This window comes from Myotis brandtii, unplaced genomic scaffold (assembly GCF_000412655.1).
Source record: "Myotis brandtii unplaced genomic scaffold, ASM41265v1 scaffold326, whole genome shotgun sequence".
Lineage (NCBI taxonomy): Eukaryota > Metazoa > Chordata > Mammalia > Chiroptera > Vespertilionidae > Myotis > Myotis brandtii.
Genome location: NW_005362534.1, coordinates 3804765 through 3824116, shown reverse-complemented (window position 1 = coordinate 3824116; position 19352 = coordinate 3804765). Strand labels below are relative to the sequence as shown.

The following is a 19352-nucleotide window of genomic DNA, read 5'->3' as shown; positions in this document are numbered from 1 at the left end:
CGGTATTTTGTGGAAGAGCCACACTCAAGGGGCCAAAGAGCCACATGTGGCTCGCGAGCCGCAGTTTGCCGACCACTGGGCCCTAGGCTATTGCTGCGACTGAGGAAGATACTGATGCAATTCTGGAAGGATTACAACATCAATGACTGCATCAAGAACCTTGCTTAGGCTTTGGCAGATGTCACTAAGGAGTGTGTTGAAGAGCATGTGGAAGAAGATGCTCAAGAGGTTCATTCATAACTTCAAAGAATTTGCAAAGAATGAAGAGGTTGCAAACATCAACAAGACTATAGTTGAGATGGCAAACAACCTTAACCTAGGTGTGGATGAGGATGACATTGAAGAGCTACTAGAGGTGGTTCTTGAGGAGCTGACTAATGAAGAGTTGTTGGAACTGGAAGAAGAGGCATGAATTTACACTGACAATACTTAAAGTAAATATATTTATATCATGCAGCATATGAGAGACCCATGGAGGGGGTCTGTCTACCTGGGTTCTTGTACCAAAACACCCCCATATCTGACAGGTTTATTTGAATAATCCCTTAAGAAGCTATGGTCAAGTTATTAGTTTTTTTTTAAATAAAGAACATGGATGTTTTATTTTCTGAGTCCTGTATTTTGTTGTCATCACAAATATATTTATTGTTTTGCTCATTAATTCAGTAAGTATTTATTTGCTGTTGGCTAAGTAAAAGGCATTGTTTTAGGTGCAGCAGAAAAATCTGAGCCCGGTCTTATTCTTTTGTAGTTAATCTGTTCTATCCAACATGGATACTTTTGTATGTGTCTAAAAATGGAGTACTTTACATCACTTTTTCCTGTTATATAGTGAGCCCTTCCAGTTTGTCAGTCTTCATGGTCTGTCCTGCCCTGGCAAAATATCAATGTCAATGGAGCTGGGAGGGTTGTTGGGAGCACCCCGAGCAAAGATGCCAGACATACTATTTCCACTGAACATTCAGCAGTTTTTCAATGCTTGTTACATTGTCATATGCCTTTGGAATGCTGCCAGAGTGTTGAAATGGTTGGTTTTGTTAATTTTATTCAGCTTTCTGGTTGCATTTTGGGGAGAGGATTTGCCCAGGTCCTCACTCAGCCGTGGCCAGAGTCTGTTTTGGGCTACCGTATTTTAAGCCATGAGTGGAAAAGTTTTGAGACAACGCTCCTTTACAAATTCTTTTTCCCCTCCAGAATCCAGGGTGGTCTCTTCAACTTTTCCACCAATAGCTGAGAGCACAAGGAATCTACCTGTACATAAAATGTAACTAGAGTTAACCTATTTTGCAAAGTATGCAGAGTTTTTACAGATATGCTACGTAACTATTAGCAATTATGCTACAGAGGTATTTAAAATGCAGTGGGCACAGTCTTTGTTATTAAGTCTCTTCCTTGAGCAGTTGCTTAGAGTAGGTACAACTGAGATGTCAGTGGGAATTTCTCTGAGGAAACCGAAGATATATGTTGCCTGTAGAATGTCATAGATGGTAAACTGGACTGTGATATGGATAAAGATCAGTGGATAACAAATAGGACAAGGATAGAAGCAAATCAGCACATAATATTTCCTTTAGTTTCTCCTAGTAGCTTTTTCTAGGTTCCAACAAGTCTGGATTGGAGTTAATACCACAGCAACACTTGGTAATAATTCTCTCATACATTTCTTATATCTCATATATGTCTGTCTATTTTATAAAATGAGTATGGGTTATATACAAATATGCTACAGAGACTATTGATTAAAGATCCCGGACATAGTGAGGTTACATGTTAAATTGCAGATTTTTATTCAGTAGAGATACAAATAATTTCTGTACTGTGGAAAAGACAACTCCACAGCTTACAGTTTAGTGCTCTGCAGACAATTATTGGTTTTGTATTTAAGCTACCCATCTTACCCTAACTTTCTTTATTGAATTGCCTACAAATAGTTATCTCCTAAAACATTCTTTTAATTGGTCTTAACATTTAATTGATTCCTTCATTAATTTTGAATAAAATTTCTGACATGAGAGTTACCATTTTAAATTATCAAAAATGCTATTTTAGCAATATATTTGTATATGTGTAGAGAGAGGGAGACAGGGAGGGGGTGAGAGAGATCATATTGTTCAGTACACTGTGAATAATTATTTCCATGTAATGGGTTCCATTATAATTTTTCCATTTTAAGACCCAGAGTTAGGAGAAACCTTTCTGATACAGTTGATTCATATGCATTGATAAATGAATGAATGCATAACAATACTCAGATTGCATTGGAGAGATCATTTTATGTAGTTATCATGTGAATATTATTGTCTATCTAGCTTTGGGGAAGATTTCTTCTTTGCTGAAGCTTTGCAACTAAGACAATTTACTCATTGAATTTTCCTTAAATCAGATGCATATAGTTCTTGTGTAGGTTCCTGGCACCTAGGATGATTCCATGGGGGCTAGACTCATATCTCATAAATGTAGGATGGCATATCTTGGTCTGCTTTAGAGAAAGATGAACACAGTAGGGGGACTACAGCTACTGACTTTATTCAAGTAATACTTGTGAACAATTTTTGCCTTGTTATCTGCTTGTGAAGTTTCTTATCTTTTCTCTTCTGGAAGAAAATATTGTTCTCCAATTGAAAAAGCCATAAGGCTAAAAATAACCTTTTCGACCTGCGTTTGTGGCTATGATATGCAGTCTTAAATATCAGAATACTTCCTTCTTGAAATAGCACGCTGGAAAAAAAATTGACGAATGCTTTCTCAAATTGAATATAAAGTGACTAAAGGAATTAATCTATATGCTTGTTTGTATCATAATTCCCTATTGGTAATAAATAGTTTTCCAGGTCATATTTTTAACTTATGCTTTGCTGAGAAAATTATCCAAAACTTGGAAACCTCAAGTTCAACAAATCTTGGTAAAAGAGATTAGGAGCCATTCTTTCGGTGAATTTCTGGGCTTGACTTTTTATTGTCTAGGCTATCTTACATCTCTGGAGGGGCAGAAGCTAATTTGTAAATTTATATATAGAAGAAATGAAAATAATTGGTGTCCAATGGAAGAGATAATTCTATTGCGGAGTTTCCAGATTTAGCAAATAAAAAAGCATGCAATATTTGGGACATACTTATACTAAAAAGTATTCACTCTTCATTTGAAAGTCACATTGAACTTTGCATCCTATATTTGATCTAGTGATTCTACCTCCAGAAGTTCCAGTTTATGTACAGGTACGTTATTAAACAGTTTGTGTCTAACTCAACAATCTTATTGTAGCATAGCTTTTTAATACCTACCTTCACAAATGTTCTTTATACTAGTTTTATTATCTTACTGGTTTCCTAATTAATTGAGTTACAGGAAACATTTGGCACATATTCATTTATGAGTTCAGATTTGGTCTTTTGGAAAATTATACTTTAACAGTTTTGTAGGTCAGCCACTTAGATGCCCACATAGCCTCACCCCAGGGAGCCAAGTCAACTGTATGGCCCAGGAAGTGTGCCTCCTGAATAGTATCACACCAGCCAAGTCTTTTCTTGACTCTCAGAACAAATCCCAAGCATCGATAGAGCTTTAGCTTTGTTTAGTCTCTATTTTTGTTTATTTATTTTGGTTTTTGCTTTCTTTGTTTCCCCTACTGATTTTTTATTTTTGTTTCTGGTTAATGTATGGCCATTAGGTTATTCTCATTGGTGGCAGTCATAATTGGGACTTTGGTTTTATCACTTGACCATTTGGTAATTCCTGTGAGATGAATGATGGATAACTATTTTTCTGTTGGAAATAAGTGCTTATGTAAGTTGAAATCTCCCAAGTACACAGGAAATCAAGAAATTGAACTTCTAACATTTTAGAAATTACTAGGTTAGAAATGTTTGAAAGATCCATGTTCACATAATAAAGATTAATCTTCTGACACATTAGACTGAATTAATAATTTTGGTTTAAAAATAAAAGTTATGTATCTTTTCTTTTTTAATGGCTATATAATATTTGTTATTAAATCTTTTTATTGTTGACATTATTGCAGGTGTCCCCTTTCCCTCTCCCTTTGCCCACCACCACCCACCCCATCTCCCCCCCCGCCTTGGCCTTTACCAAATCATTATCCATGTCCATGGGGTAGGCATATATGTTGTTTAGCTAATCCCTTAACCTTCTTCATCCAGTCACTCCCCTCCTTTCAGGCACTGGACAGTCTATTCCATGTATCCATGCTTCTGGTTCTATTTTGTTTGTCAGTTTATTTTGTTCATTAGATTCCACATAATAATGAGATCATATTATATTTGTCTATCTCTGACTGGCTTATTTCACTTAGCATAATACTCTCCAGGTTCCTCCTTGCTATTGAAAAGGGTAAACATTTCTTCTTTTTACACAGCTGCATAGTATTCCATGGTGTAATTGTACCACAGCTTTTATATCCACTCATCTGATGATGGGCACTTGGGCTGTTTATAGATCTTGGCTATTGCAAATGATGCTGCTATAAATATAGGGATGCATGTATTCTTTGTTACTGGTGTTGCAGGATGCTTAGGATATATTCTCAGAAGTGGGATTTCTGGGTCAAAAAACAGTTCCATTTTTTACATTTTTTTAGTAAACTCTATTCTGTTATCCATAGTGGCTGCACCAGTCTGCATTTCCACCAACATTGCACTAGGGTTCCCTTTTCTCCACATCCTCACTATTACTTGTTGTTTGTTGATTTATTGATAATAGCTATTCTGACAGGTATGAGGTGATACCTCATTGAGTTTATCTAAATGTAGTATAATGTGTGGACATTTTATGACTTTAATAAGATTTTAATTTATTTTCTTTCATAAAAAGAATAATTATTCTGAACTTTCCAACTCTAAATATTGGTTTAATATTCAAATAAGCTTACATATGCCTACATAATTTTTGAAATTATAAAAATTTGTGTTCAACTAAATTTTTTTCATTCTGACAGTCTATTTCTATTAACAATAATTATGCTTTTAAATTTGAAAGCTTAAGCATAATTTTAAACATCCTTAATTAATTTAAATATTTGGACGACTGTTAAGTTAATTTATAGGTAATAAATACCAAGAGAATTTGAAAGAATGAATGCTGAAAATTTTATTACAAAGCTTATATGCTTTTATTTAGAAATTAGAGGCCCGGTGCACAAAAATTTGTGCACTTGGGGGGTCCCTTAGCCCGGCCTGTGCCATCTTGCAGTCTGGGACCCTTCTGGGGAGGTCCACCTGCTGGCTTAGGTCTGCTCCCCGGAGGATCTGGCCTAAGCTGGCAGTCAGACATCCCTCTGGCAGCCCGGGAGCCCTTGGGGGATGTCCACTTGCTAGCGGGGAGCAGGCCTAGGCTGCAGTCGGACATCCTTAGTGCTGCTGAGGAGGCGGGAGAGGCTCCCCCCTCCACCGCTGTGCTGGCAGCCATCAGCCTGGCTTGTGGCTGAGCAGAGCTTCCCCTGTGGGAGTGCACTGACCACCAGGGGGAAGCTCCTGCATTGAGCGTCTGCTCCCTGGTGGTTAGTGTGTGTCATAGTGACCAGTCATTCCCAATTGTTCTGCTGTTAGGGTCAATTTGTATATTACCCTTTTATTATATAGGATAGAGGCCTGGTGCATGGGTGGGGGCGAGCTGGTTTGCCCTGAAGGGTGTCCCAGATCAGGGTGGGGGTCCCACTGGGGTGCCTGGCTCCAGCTCCATGGCTGTGACATCTTGGTTGGGTTAATTTGCATACTTGCTCCTGATTGGCTGGTAGGCGTAGCTTGTAGGTGTGGAGTGACGTGACACCAATTTGCATGTTTCTCTTTTATGTGTGTGTGTGTGTGTGTGTGTGTGTGTGTGTGTATTAAAGTTAAACATAGAGTTACCTTTTTTTAATAAATAGTTTAATATTACCTTCAGGGGAACCCAAATCAGACCTTGATAAGAATAGTTATTTGCTATACGCCAAGAGAATTTTACCCTTCTACATTCTTATACTATTGGTTCCTGTGTTAAATTGACCACAGCCATCAAATCTCATTGTCTAAGAGTGTTATCCTTCCCCCTGATGCTGTCTTGAAAGCTCCACTCTAGGATAGGTTTTAGTCTAAGATTTGTAAAGACAACAACCCCAAATAACCAGTGTCAGGTCTCTGTGGGAAGGACTTTGCCATATCCCATGAACTATTGACACTTCTAGGAATAAACTTTTGGGGAAGACCTCGAGCTGAAAATGCTTAGACAACTTTCAAGCTGTACTATGGACTATTAAGAATTACAGGAATCATTTTAGTCTGCAAGCAGATATATGTCGTGAATGCCAATTGCTGATCAGAATAAAAAAATGAATGACACAAGACTAAATAAACTGATGATGAAAATATAAAACTATGATTATTTTTTGGAATGGTGTTGATATTTGGATTTCTCCCCCAAATATATGAAGAAACCTTTTTTATCTTAAGCTTTTCTTAACTCTAAATTTAGAATATTATGATTTTGTAAAAGGAAAATATTTTAATGGATTTTTGATCTCATTGGAGCCCATTCCCAATTTAAAAAAATTTACTTAGACTTCTTCCTTTTCATGGAAATATAATGTTTTACATAGGCTCAAAGAGAATCTACCTTCATTTTCCCAGATGTAATTGGATATATTAGATGTCCAACCAGGGCCATTCCATGCAATGAGTGTCCCATTTTAAAATGATACTAATTTGATGAAGTATGAAATGCCATTATTAAATAACAATAATTTACAAGACCTCTTAAAACTCAGCAATAAGGAAATAAACAACCCAATTAGAAATGAGCCAAAGACCTGAACAGATCTCACTAAAGAAGATATAGAGGACACATATGTAATACCTTAATCAATAAAGAAATTTAAAAAACAAACAAACAAACAATAACAACAACAAAAAGAAGATGTACAGATGGCAAGTAAGCATGTGAAAAGATGTTTAACATTATATGCATTAGGGAGCTGCAAATTAAGACAGGAGTGAGATACTACAACAACCTATTAGATGGCCAGAATTCAAAACACTGGCCACACCAAATGCTGGAAGGATGTGGGGCAACAAGAACTTTCATTCATTGCTGGTGGGAATGCAAAATGATACAGCCACTCTGGAAGACAGGGAGAAGTTTTTCATGAAATGAAACATACTCTTCCCATATGATCCAGAAATCAGTCCTTGCTATTTTTATCCAAAATGAACATATTAGATGTTTAGTAACTTTACTAGTATTAAAGTCACTAGTTAGTTATTGCTAAGTTGCAACTTAGTCATTCAGCTCTGAAGTAAGATATTCATTTCACGTCACTCCATCATCTCCGCAGACAATTTCAGACTGCAATAGTTTACTGTTTGAGCGGGAAACACTTCCATAAACAGAATCTATATTAAATTTGTGGATATGGTAATCAATTGGTTTATTTTTAGAAACCATCTCTGTGAACAGTTTTAAAAATTAAAGTTAGACATTTGAGATGATTACAGAATAAAATCTCTTGTAATATTTCAACTTTATTTTTACTCTAACAGTATGAAAATATAAAAATTCAGAAGTTATGCCTAAGTTAGTCATTAATAATGCCATTTTATTTTTTCCTAAGGGGTAAGATATCTCTGTGATATTACTGATATGAATGATTATATTCAAAGACAGAAAAACTCAATTTATTTTAAGGCACAAATAATGTCAGTGTCAGAGCTAGTTTTCAAAGCAAATGGTTTAATGGTGTGATATGGTCAAGTGCTTTCATATGATTCTATAAAATGGATTGAAAGAATAAATCATTTCATTTGCCATTTACAGCTTAATTTAATGATACCACCATTCCCTTGATAAATTTTGTACAGGGAAAGGAATGAAGTGTAGCTGTTTGTATATTGAGAGTATAAATATGTTTGCGTTAAGCAAATAGGAATGGAGCTGATGTGTACTTGTATTCTGGTGAAATGATCTTTGCTCTCACAACAAAGAACTTCACTGATAACTAAAAATCAAGAGAAGGTTTTTATTCAAATGTCACATTTATTCAAAGAAGAATAATATATACCTCTCTTGCTTTTATACTGCCTGAGCAGGCAGAAAACACTTCTAGCTTCTATTTAAAATGATATCTATGATTATTGTCAGGGCACAGAAAAAGAAAATGTGAAATGCAGTTTCACTCTGCAGAAGGTGAGATAAATGCCTCTGCTCTCTCTTTCATGTATTATACCGTTATGTTTGTGAAATATCCCTCAACATTTCAAACTTCGACTGAGAAATTGTGATAGAAATAGAAAAAGGTAAGGCAATAAATAATTTAATGTTAATTAATTTATCCCTGTTGGCTTATGGGTTCTCTCTAATCTTTGCAAAACTGTTGCTCCAACTTGCACTGTCTGCATCACAACCAAAATATCCATAAACGTAGCCACCTACAAAGAGAAACAGAGGAACATATCCCTCCTTTGCCAAATTTTGACCTACTATGCTTTAAGATTTTAGAAGTCCTTGGACAAATAGCACAGGCAAGTGCAAAAACAGAACCTCTTCATTCCATTCCTACCAAGTTTAGTGAACTCTACCTTGGAAATACCGAGAATCCCTGCAACTAAAACTACATTTAAATTGTGTTTAACTGAACGTTTCATTTTTTTAAATTGGCACTTTGTCTTATTTGCAGCAAAGCACCCCTGTCATGCTTATGGTTTAGGAAATTCTAACTCTGAAATAAGCAGGGTTAACAAATTTTGAATGCCTAACTTCTAATTGGCTTCATCTGTGAAGCCAACAAATATTTATTGAGCGCCTATTATGATAAGCTCTTTTTTTGGAAACTGGTCTTGTTTATGTTCTTTTCTCTGCCTTTCAAAATCATCATAGCAAAATTTCAAAACCCTAAAATTCTAAAAACCAACTACCTTGTTTAATTCTCAACTAAAATTTCATCATCATAGGTTTTTAATGATAGGGAATTCTCCTCAGAATTTAGGGAGGACCTGCCTTGTTTTTTATTATAAGCCTGGACTTTCATAAGCGAAGTACTTGCCAACTAGATTATCTGGAATCCCATCCAGTTTTTCTTGGGTTTAAGATGTTGAAAGTTAGCTTACATTAATGGCAAACATGTTACCTGGGAGGAATAACATGTTAAGCCCCATAATTATTACATCTTAGTAGGAATTAGCTACTTAATCCCTGAAAAAAATTCCTGAGAAAATGAAACAGAGGCAAATAATGTTTGATAGGGTGAAGAGGTTCCATACATTTTCTTTTGAGTAGTGCTTCTCAGAAAGATCCAGGTTGGGTGGTGTTCTGTTTTTAAGAGCAAAGCCAAAATTGCATAAAAGAATAAAATACTTTAAAAATCACTAAATTAAGCTATTCACAAATAACCATGCTATATAATAAAAGGCCAATATGCAAATCGACTGCACTGTGGAATGGTCACTATGAAGCACACTGACCACCAGGGGGCAGACGTTCAATGCAGGAGCTGCCCCCTGGTGATCAGTGTGCTCCCACAGGGGGAGCACTGCTCAGCCAGAAGCTGGGCTCACCAGTGGGCTCATGGCTGGCGAGTGCAGCTGCGGTGGTGGGAGCCTCTCCCACCTCCACGGCAGTGCTAAGGACCCCTTGGGGGATGTCCGCTGCTGAGGGGTCCCAGACTGCAAGAGGGTGCAGGCCAGTTTGAGGGACCTCTCTCCCTGGCCGCAGTGCATGAATGCCGTGCACTGGGCCTCTAGTCATTAATATTAGATTAGATATCATTATAGATATCTTTGTATGCACATAGCAGAATGATATAAAATATTTGTATTAGGCAGGGTTCAATCAAAGAATCAGAATTTCTGAGTTATGAAGTAGAGATTTTATTATAGAAATCAGACCTTGCACAGTTGTGGGAGTAAAGGAGAGGAGTGGAAAAATCAAAGAGCAATTGTCAACCAATCTGAAAAGCCAAGCAGGTCCAGTTAAGTGGGAAGCTGTCTTCGTGTAGCTTCCACATCAATGGTCTGGCACCAAGTATCTGCTGGTGAGTTCAGGGTTGCTGTTGATGAGTAGGAAGAACTGGATACAGTTTCAAGGACAAGCTATAAAACCACTCAGAACCTTTGTCTCTATCACTACATCAAGTCACCATGACCTTCAGATAACAGTGCCTTTAGCATCACTTCTGTCTTTCAAATATTGAACAAATTTATAATTTGGACAACTAGAACCCAGAATGTATAGGGAAGGAATTCTGGTAAATGTGTGTCCAGCTTAGCCAATTTGAACAGTATAAACTACCACAAAGTAATTTATAAATTGGAATTATACCATAAATGTGATTTTAGAATGAAGTATTCAATTTTATTTTTCTTAAACAGAAGAAAAAGAAACTGAAGGAATTCAGATAAGTGTTCTTCATTGCACTTTATTACAATATAGCTGATTTTCTAAATGATCATTTTAGATATTAAATACATTTTGAACACTATTAGGGGTTGGAGTTATGATTTTTCATTGAACTATATTAATTACATTTAGGCAAATTTGATTAAATTTGTAGCATGACAAAAAGAGATAATTTATCTTACATTTCCTCCTGTCACATCCCCATTTTGTGCTTTTTAAGTTAAATTTAATTTTTTTTATTTTGTTAAAGCTTATAACAATTTTATTTTGTTCAGTACCATTAATTTTGGCATCCATTAAGTATTATTCTATACTTACATGAATGTAATGCCCATGACCTAGACTCTTGCCATGACCATTCTTCGTTCTAAGTATTCTCTTGTCTGGATTTTTTCAACTAGTTCTTTCATGAAAGGCTTATATTACTGTATATATCTGTCCTATTTGAGTATTAGTGCTTGTTGCCTTTATATTTGTAAAACTTCTTGACTTATCATAATGTTCTTAAAACGTAATTTATTTTTCTAAAACTTATATACATACTGGGGGGGAAGGGGTTCCTCAGCCTGGCCTGAGCCCTCTCACAGTCAGGGAGCCCTCAGGGGATGTCTTACTGATGGCTTAGGCCTGCTCCCTGTAGTCTGGTCTCCCTCTGCGGGAATTGACCTGGCAGCAGATCAGGGGCTGGCGCCCCCCACCATCGCCCCTCTGCTGCTGCTGGTCGCTGCCGCCTCCCCCGCCCCATCGCCGTCCCCTCCCTCTGCCCACTGGCTTGGACCTTGGCTGGGCTGCCGCCAGTTGCTTGCCGGCCCTGCCCCCTGCCGACTGGTTGTTCTGCTGTTCGGTCGATTTGCATATTATGCTTTTATTATATAGGATATGTATAACCAATGGACACAGACAATAGTGTAGTGAAGACCTGGGGTGGGACAGGGGTTGGAAGGAGGAGAGCAAGGGAGGGTGAATTGAGGGACATCTGTAATACTGTCAACAATAAAAAATAAAATAAAAAGTGTATCCATGGCCCCATTTTCTTCTGGCATTAAAGATAGTTGTGGATAAATCTGAGAACAGTATGTGTTCCTCCCTGTAGATGAGGTTCTTTTGCCAGACAGTTGAGAATCCTTTATTTATAGTTAAAGTTAAGTAATTTTACCAGGATTTGAACATTTTGTACTTTCCTAGAACATTTCTTGTACCTTTAATCTAGGTTCATTTTTTTTAAAATTCAGAGAAATTTTCTTAAATTAATAAATAATTATATCTATTCCATTTGTCAAGATTTATGTCATTCATTTTCATAGACTTTATTTTTAGAGAAATTTTAGGTTCAAAACAAAACTAAGCAGAAAGTAGAGATTTCCTGGAGGAAAAAGAAAGAAAAAAATAATAAAAACAAACAAATGAAAAGTAGAGATTTTCCATTACCCTACACACATACATATACATGCACACACACTTTACAATAGATGAGCCAGCATTGACACAGTATTATCACCCTAAATCCAATTTATACTAGACTTCTCTCTTGGTGTTATACATTCTATGGTTTTTGACAACTGTATAATGACATGTAGCCACCATTTTACTCTAATACAGGATAGTTTCACTGCCCTAAAAATTCTCTGTGCTCTATTACCACTGATTTTTTTGTTATTGTTTTCATAGTGTAGACCTTTCTAGAATGTCATAAGGGTGGAACCATATAGTATGCAGCCTTTTCAGGTTGGCTTCTCTCATCTATATAATGAAAGCCTAAGCGACCGTTATGATGGAACTACCAGAACGACCGGTTGCTATGATGCTCACTGACCACCAGGGGGCAGACACTCAATGCAGGAACTGCCCCCTGGTGGTCAGTACGCTCCTGCAGGGGTAGCGCTGGTCAGCCAGATGCCAGGCTCATGGCTGGTGAGCGCAGTGGCAGTGGCAGGAGCCTCTCCCACCTCAGCGGCAGCACTAAGGAGCAGCAAGCCGAGACGTAAGGAGCAGGCCTAAGATGGCAGGCGGACATCCCCCGAGGGCTTCCAGACTGTGAGAGGATGCAGGCCGGGCTGAGGGACCCCCCCACACCCAGTGACAAATTTCGTGTACCGGGCCTGTACTTTAGTAATAAGTTTGTTGTTATATTTTTATGTATTTAAAGTTTTTTTCTATCTTTTTATTCATCTTACCCATGTTTAGACATGTGGTGCAGAATTCTATTTTTTCTTTGCCTGACTGCAATATCTGGGCATCTGTTTGAAGATGATATATTGAGGATATGTGTTATCTTGGAAGATGGGAAAATCCAGGTGGGTGTCTGTATAGTCTGATAGAAAATATGGTCTTTACTTATATTCTCTCTCTCTCTCTCGAGAATTCCTTCACCTTCTTAAGTCAGGCTTCCTTCTCTCCATTTAGGATTATGTCCCATTTACATGGAGTAATACAGTTAGGGTTCAAAATATCTCCCCATTGTGTAAATTCTTTACTTCGTTAGAAAGAAATTTAAATTATATTTTATACTTTCTTCATTTCATTACTAATCCCACATCAGAAGAGGGAAATGATAACAGCATCCAATAAGTTTTCTTCTCTCCTAATTAGGAGTATTTGTGAGAGTTTCCAACACATCCATGTAGCTCAGGAGCGGGTCTCTGGCCTGGAAATTTTCAGTACTTCTCTGATAGATTCTGCCTGTTTCCCTTGGTTATAAGTTTTTAAACCTTAGTGCTTTAAGTCAAGTTCTTTTCTTTATTTGACTGGAACTAATAATTCGTTTCCCTAATGTTTACTATTACTTTAATCTTACTAAATGTTGGAAGGGGAAAGAGTCTATGATTTATTTTCATTCTACTTTGTTAATCAAGTCGACCCCCTCCAGAGTGAATTTAAGTCATTGAGTATTATATGCCAGAGTTGGTTCTTTCTTCTGTTAACTAGCTGTGTTACGTTGGACATCTTACTTAACCTCTCTGGTTTAAGTTTCCTCACCTTTGGATGAGTGATTACTCATCTTACAGACCTATAGACAGAATTCATTGATATAATAACATACAGGGTATGGCAAAATTAAGTTTACAGTTGTGAGTACGTGAAACGCAGATTTTACTTTTGCATTATTATTCATTAATTATTGTATTAGTTTCCATATGAACAGTTATAAATCTACCTTTGTCCCACCCTATATGTAAGCACTTAACAAAATCTCAGTTAGGATTATACTGGAATAGTACAGGTAAGAGGTGATGCTGGTTTTTATGAGATTAGTAGTAGTGGAGAATGACAGAAGTGGGCAGAGTTAAGATAGTTTTTGAGATTGACATGATAGGACTTAGTTCAGGTCATGAAATTTGACAAACTCAGGTCTTAATCCTGTGTCTACCATTTATGATTATGTAAAAATCTATAATAGCTCTGAGTCTCAAATTCATTTTCTGAAAGATGAAAGGTATAATTGTTTTGAAAGTTAAGCAAGAGAATACATATAAAGCTCCCAACACAGTGCCTGACAGAGCATGCATACTCAGTAAATGTTAGCTACTATTAGCAATAATTGCATTAGCATTAATTCTGTAATTGGTTTTAGTACCAATATTTAATTCACAATTGAAAAAAGAAAGGTGATCCTGACTGGCTCAGGCCTTTAGCATTTTGGTCAATAGGAGTGTCATTTACTGAAATTTAGAAAACTGGTAAGGAAATATTTGCGAGGGGAAGCAAATCACAAGTTCATATATATGGCAAGATTTAAAGTCTCCTTGACATCCTGGTCACATTTGGTACACAACCTCCAGTGTCATTTTCCCATTTAAAGTTTGTTGTGCAGAAGTGGAGACAGTATTAATACTGTGTCCAGGAGGACCATGGCTTCTTCATTTTTAACACAATAAACACTATGTTTATTGATACCATTTAAAACATCATTATTCCCTTTGGAAGCTATTTCTTGCAGTATATTGTTACTAGAAGATCTTGCAACCCTAATGAACACTTTATGCTGAAGAAGATGTCAAAGGTCTTGACCATTGTCATGCCTCTAGATGAGCAGAAGAAAATCTGCTTTCCAGGTCAAAGAGCATTATGGCACAAGTTCAGATCAAATATTAAATTTGGTTCCTATGACATCTAGGACTTGAATGCTGGCATATCTAATTTTAAGTAGATAAAAATAATGAACTTTTATTTAAATGAGGTATAAAATGTTCTCTGGGACTCTCCCCAGGGGCTAGTTGTAATGTGCCATGCATAAATAACTTACATGACAGACTTGACCAAGAATAAACTTTAATAAAGGACCATTCATTAACAAATTCATTCATTCAAAAGTTATCTTGAGAACTTAGCATGTGGCAGGCACTATTCCAGGCACTGGGGAAATGCGAATGAACGTAAGTTTTGCTGCTCAGCTTGTATGTCTTCTCTAGCCAGCAGAATCTTGAAGACAATGATCACTGAAGCTATTTGCTTTGAATGTTTACCTTTGACAGCCCCTAGTCATATTCTTTTAATGTGAGACCAAAGCAGAATACTTAAAAATGACTGTCCACAGAATGGAATTAAAATGAGACAGTTCATGAAACAGGTGACTCAAATAAAATAGTATGTGTGGAGATGGGTGTGCATATGTGTATAATATAATAGGGTTATATTAAAATATCTTACAAACTACAGATAGCACATATTTTGGTTCTAATATTCTCTTTAAATCATTCCCATGAAACTCTTTTTATAAAAAATATATTTTATTGATTTTCCAGAGAGAGGAAGGGAGAGGGCCAGAGAGTTAGAAACATCGATGAGAGAGAAACACCGATCAGCTGCCTCCAGCACACCCCCTACTGGGGATGTGCCCGCAACCAAGGTACATGCCCTTGACTGGAATCCAACCTGGGACCCTTCAGTCCCCAGGCCGACGCTCTATCCACTGAGCCAAACCAGTTAGGGCTCCCATGAAACTCTTGGTGAATCCCTTAAAGAAAGAGTTAAAGGAAAATATTTCTTATCTAGTGCTACACAGATTGTCCTTGCCTTTCCAATGTTCACACTGGTGGGCATCAGATTGCCGCTTCCTTTTATCAGGTTTTTATACTCACTGCAAAGGTTCTCAACATTCAAATCCAATTTTTCTCCAACCTTGATCTTTAATACACAGTGTTCAACTGATTTTTCTATAGTTCCAGCAACAGCTGCTCTGAATTTCCAATTCACAGATCCTTCATCCTCTGCTGGATCTTCCATTGTGTCCTTGGCAGAACATCTATTGGTTGTCACCCCAGGAAGGGCTCGTCCCTCTCTCTATTTCCTGTCTGTTGCTTGTTCTCTGTGTGCCAATGCTTTACATGTTCTTACCTGGCTGTAGTAGGTGGTACGGGTTATGGCCTGCCCTCAATTTGACAAAAATAAAACATCCTGCAAGTTGAATAATATATATTTTTAAAAGTCTTCCCTTCCTATTTATTGCTTATTCTTTACACCAAATCTCCCCATTCAGACCACCTCCTGTGGCCAGCAGAAGTCCTTTTTCTCTTGTCCTACTTTTTCACTGAAATATGTTGAGATATATTAACGTGTCTCTGAATATTGTCATACTTTGTAAGTTATTTTTTTGCAGAATCTTTTTTGATCAGCCATGCACTGTCTCTAGAACCTTTTTGCTATTCTTTTCATCTAATACCCAGTTTATTTTTTAACTCCCATAAGTCACTTCTTAATCCCTGTTTATGGTGGCTGGCAGCTTTGCACAGAAATGCGTTATGTAACTCTAAATGAAGAGACTGAAAGAAAATGGCAGGACCTTTTAATACTGCAGCTTTCTCAGCATCTTACATATGTGGGTAATAATTTTGCTTTCACAGAAGGTGCAGCAAGTGCAGGTAATCTAGATTCAAATGTGGTTTTTTTATTTTTAACACTTTTTAGGCCTTTCTAAAGCTTTTGTACAGCAAAAGAAACCATCAACAAAACAACAAGAAAGCCCACTGCATGGGAGAACATATTTGCCAATGTTATCACCGATAAGGGTTTAATCTCCAACATTTATAGGGAACTCATACAACTTAACAAAAGGAAGATAAACAATCCAATCAAAAAATGGGCAAAGGACCTAAATAGATACTTTTCAAAGGAGGAAATTCAGAAAGCCAAGAGACATATGAAAACATGCTCAAAGTCGCTAATCATCCGAGAGATGCAAATCAAAACAACAATGAGGTACCATCTCACACCTGTCAGAATGGCTATCATCAACAAATCAACAAACGACAAGTGCTGGAGAGGATGTGGAGAAAAAGGAACACTTGTGCACTGCTGGTGGGAATGCAGACTGGTGCAGCCACTATGGAAGACAGTATGGAGTTTCCTCAAAAAACAAAACATGGAACTCCCATTTGACCCTGTGATCCCACTTCTAGGAATATATCCCAAGAAACCAAAAACACCAATCAGAAAGGATATATGCACCCCTATGTTCATAGCAGCACAATTCACCATAGCTAAGATTTGGAAACAGCCTAAGTGCCCATCAGTAGATGAATGGATTAGAAAACTGTGGTACATCTACACGATGGAATACTATGCTGCTGTAAAAAAGAAGGAACTCTTACCATTTGCAACAGCATGGATGGAACTGGAGAGCATTATGCTAAGTGAAATAAGCCAGTCAATGAAGGAAAAATACCACATGATCTCACTCATTCATGGATAATAAAGACCATTACAAACTTTTGAACAATAATAGATACAGAGGCAGAGCTGCCTCAAACTGATTGTCAAACTGCAGCGGGAAGGCCAGAGAGGGTTGGGGGGCAGAAGGGAGGGGAGTAAGAGATCAACCGAAGGACTTGTATGCATGCATATAAGCAAAACCAATGGACATAAGACACTGGGGGGTAAGGGAGGGCAGATAAATAAATAAATAAATAAATAAATAAATAAATAAAGGAACTGTTACCTGTTTATCAGTTATATCAGATCAAAATTACGTATATTGAATTGACTTAGAAGTGATTTTGCATGTCAAAAACTATTTTGATAGTAAAGATTATTTGGAAATTATGCTCAATAATTGAAGAAAGAGGTATTCAATTTCAGTAGTTAAATAGCAGAAAATTATTGCAATAAATTTCATTTGCAAAACTTTCTTAATTCATTTCCCTGAATCAGATCTTCAAGATCTCACAAATTTCTCCCTAAAATTCTGCCAGAATTTTATTATAAACTGCAAATCTAAGTAAATTGAATCCTGTTTAAACTCCATCTTCAGGATAAAGTATAAAACCTTTTAATATGGACCACAAAGACTTCCATGATATGACCTCAGCCTGTATCTCCAGTATCAACTCTAGCACACACCTCCACTCAAATTAGAAACTCCAGACATATTATTTTTCCTGCTATTTCCCTTCTTCTTCTTACCCTGTCATCTTGTCTAGCATCTTTCTTCATGAAAAAACTGGAAATTGGTTTGCCATATCTTTTTCTGAGAATAAAGTTGGTGTGGACCCTGGAGGAAAGCTATAGTCTCAGAGGTCCTATGATTTTTCTTTCCTTCAACAAATGTTCAACCTTGAAAGCAAGTCTAATGGTTCATTCCAAAGAATGGATACCATCATTATTTTGGAAAGCTTTGTCTAGAGATTAAAGTCGAGCATGGAGGAGTCCATTTTCTGCTCGTATCAAGTTCATTGACTGCTTGAAGTTCTATCATATCATGCTATGCATGTTTTTAGTGTTTTGAAAATGTGAATTCTAACAAAATTAATATTTTAAAATAGAACCATTATGCACCTAATAACTGCATAATTCTACCTCCAGCTTGAAAATACAGCTAGTCAGTAGAATAACCTGTGTGTCTATATCCAAGTAGTCATAACAATTAAGTAAAGGAATTTCCCTCCCTCTTGACCTGGTTTAGCCAAATATTGCCAGAGTCCAAACACTGAAATCCAAACTTCCTCAACAGTGAGCTATGCCAACTTTACTAATGTATTTCAGTTTTGCTCAGGTAGTATTCCATCTTTGACATTGTATTATATTGTCTTTGAAACTGGAATATCCTTTTCTTACCTCCTCACCACCCCCTCACCCCCATTGAAAAACATCACATTTTCTTCTTTGTGAATCTCTTTGTGGATTCCTATTGCTAATTCTGCACCTGTTCAATGAAAGTTCAAACAAAAATGTGATAGAGGAGCAGAACTGAGATCACAGAGAGAACTTCATCTCTAAGTTACCCCCCCCCCCAGCCTGAGTAATAAAAATAGATATCATTCATCCTGGAACACATCACCTAGGATCAGAAAGAAAGACTTCTTTCACATTTGATGCTGAAGAATATTTTTAGGCAGAATTGATCTATCTAGAATACACAGGTACCCAGTATTTCCCAGATTCTTTTTTCATCAGGAAAGACCCATAAAGACTTCCTTTTCTTGTGACAAGACATATGACTTAGCATTGCTTTTTAGAATATACTGGGGATAGTCCTCTCTAATAACTCTAAAATCCTAAGAGCGAGCCAGTGTAGTGTAGTTTTTGAGAGCACAGACTTTGGTTTAATTCCCAACTCTGCAGTTTCCTAATTGTGTTGGAAAGTCACTTAAGCTCTCTCTATGCCTTAGTTTAAGTGTAAAATTAAGATAATAATATTATATAATTCATAAGGTTGCCCAGAGTGTGGGAAGCACCACGAATGCTGGGAATCGTAGTTCTGGTGGCAGACGCATTGCGGGATCTCACACTAGAGCAAAGTGAGCCTGGAGCAAGTTACTGTTGTGGTGGGGGATGGAGGGAAAGCAAAGGCGAGAGACATAAGTAAAGTCAGAGTGTTGAGGAAAAATTAAAAGGAAGATATCCTGCTTCTAGAAAAAAATCTCCACCAATGGAGCAAAGAAAAAAAAAAGATCTCTATTATTCTGTGAGCACCAAACCAAACTGGGTTGGGGTCTCAAACAATTCGCTCATATGATTGCAAAGACAGACAGAAACTCCC

The 19352-nt window shown here is 37.1% G+C and overlaps 1 long non-coding RNA gene across 1 annotated transcript in view; it reads left to right on the top strand.

Annotated features, from left to right (window-relative positions):
- Positions 1 to 13422: 13422 nt before the first annotated feature.
- LOC106726867 overlaps positions 13423 to 19352 on the top strand; it is a 15132-nt gene continuing 9202 nt past the window's right edge. Inside the window, exons 1-2 of the long non-coding RNA XR_001362991.1 lie at positions 13423 to 13550; positions 13667 to 13669. This is a non-coding gene — a long non-coding RNA (uncharacterized LOC106726867). The remainder of the gene's footprint in view (positions 13551 to 13666; positions 13670 to 19352) is intronic.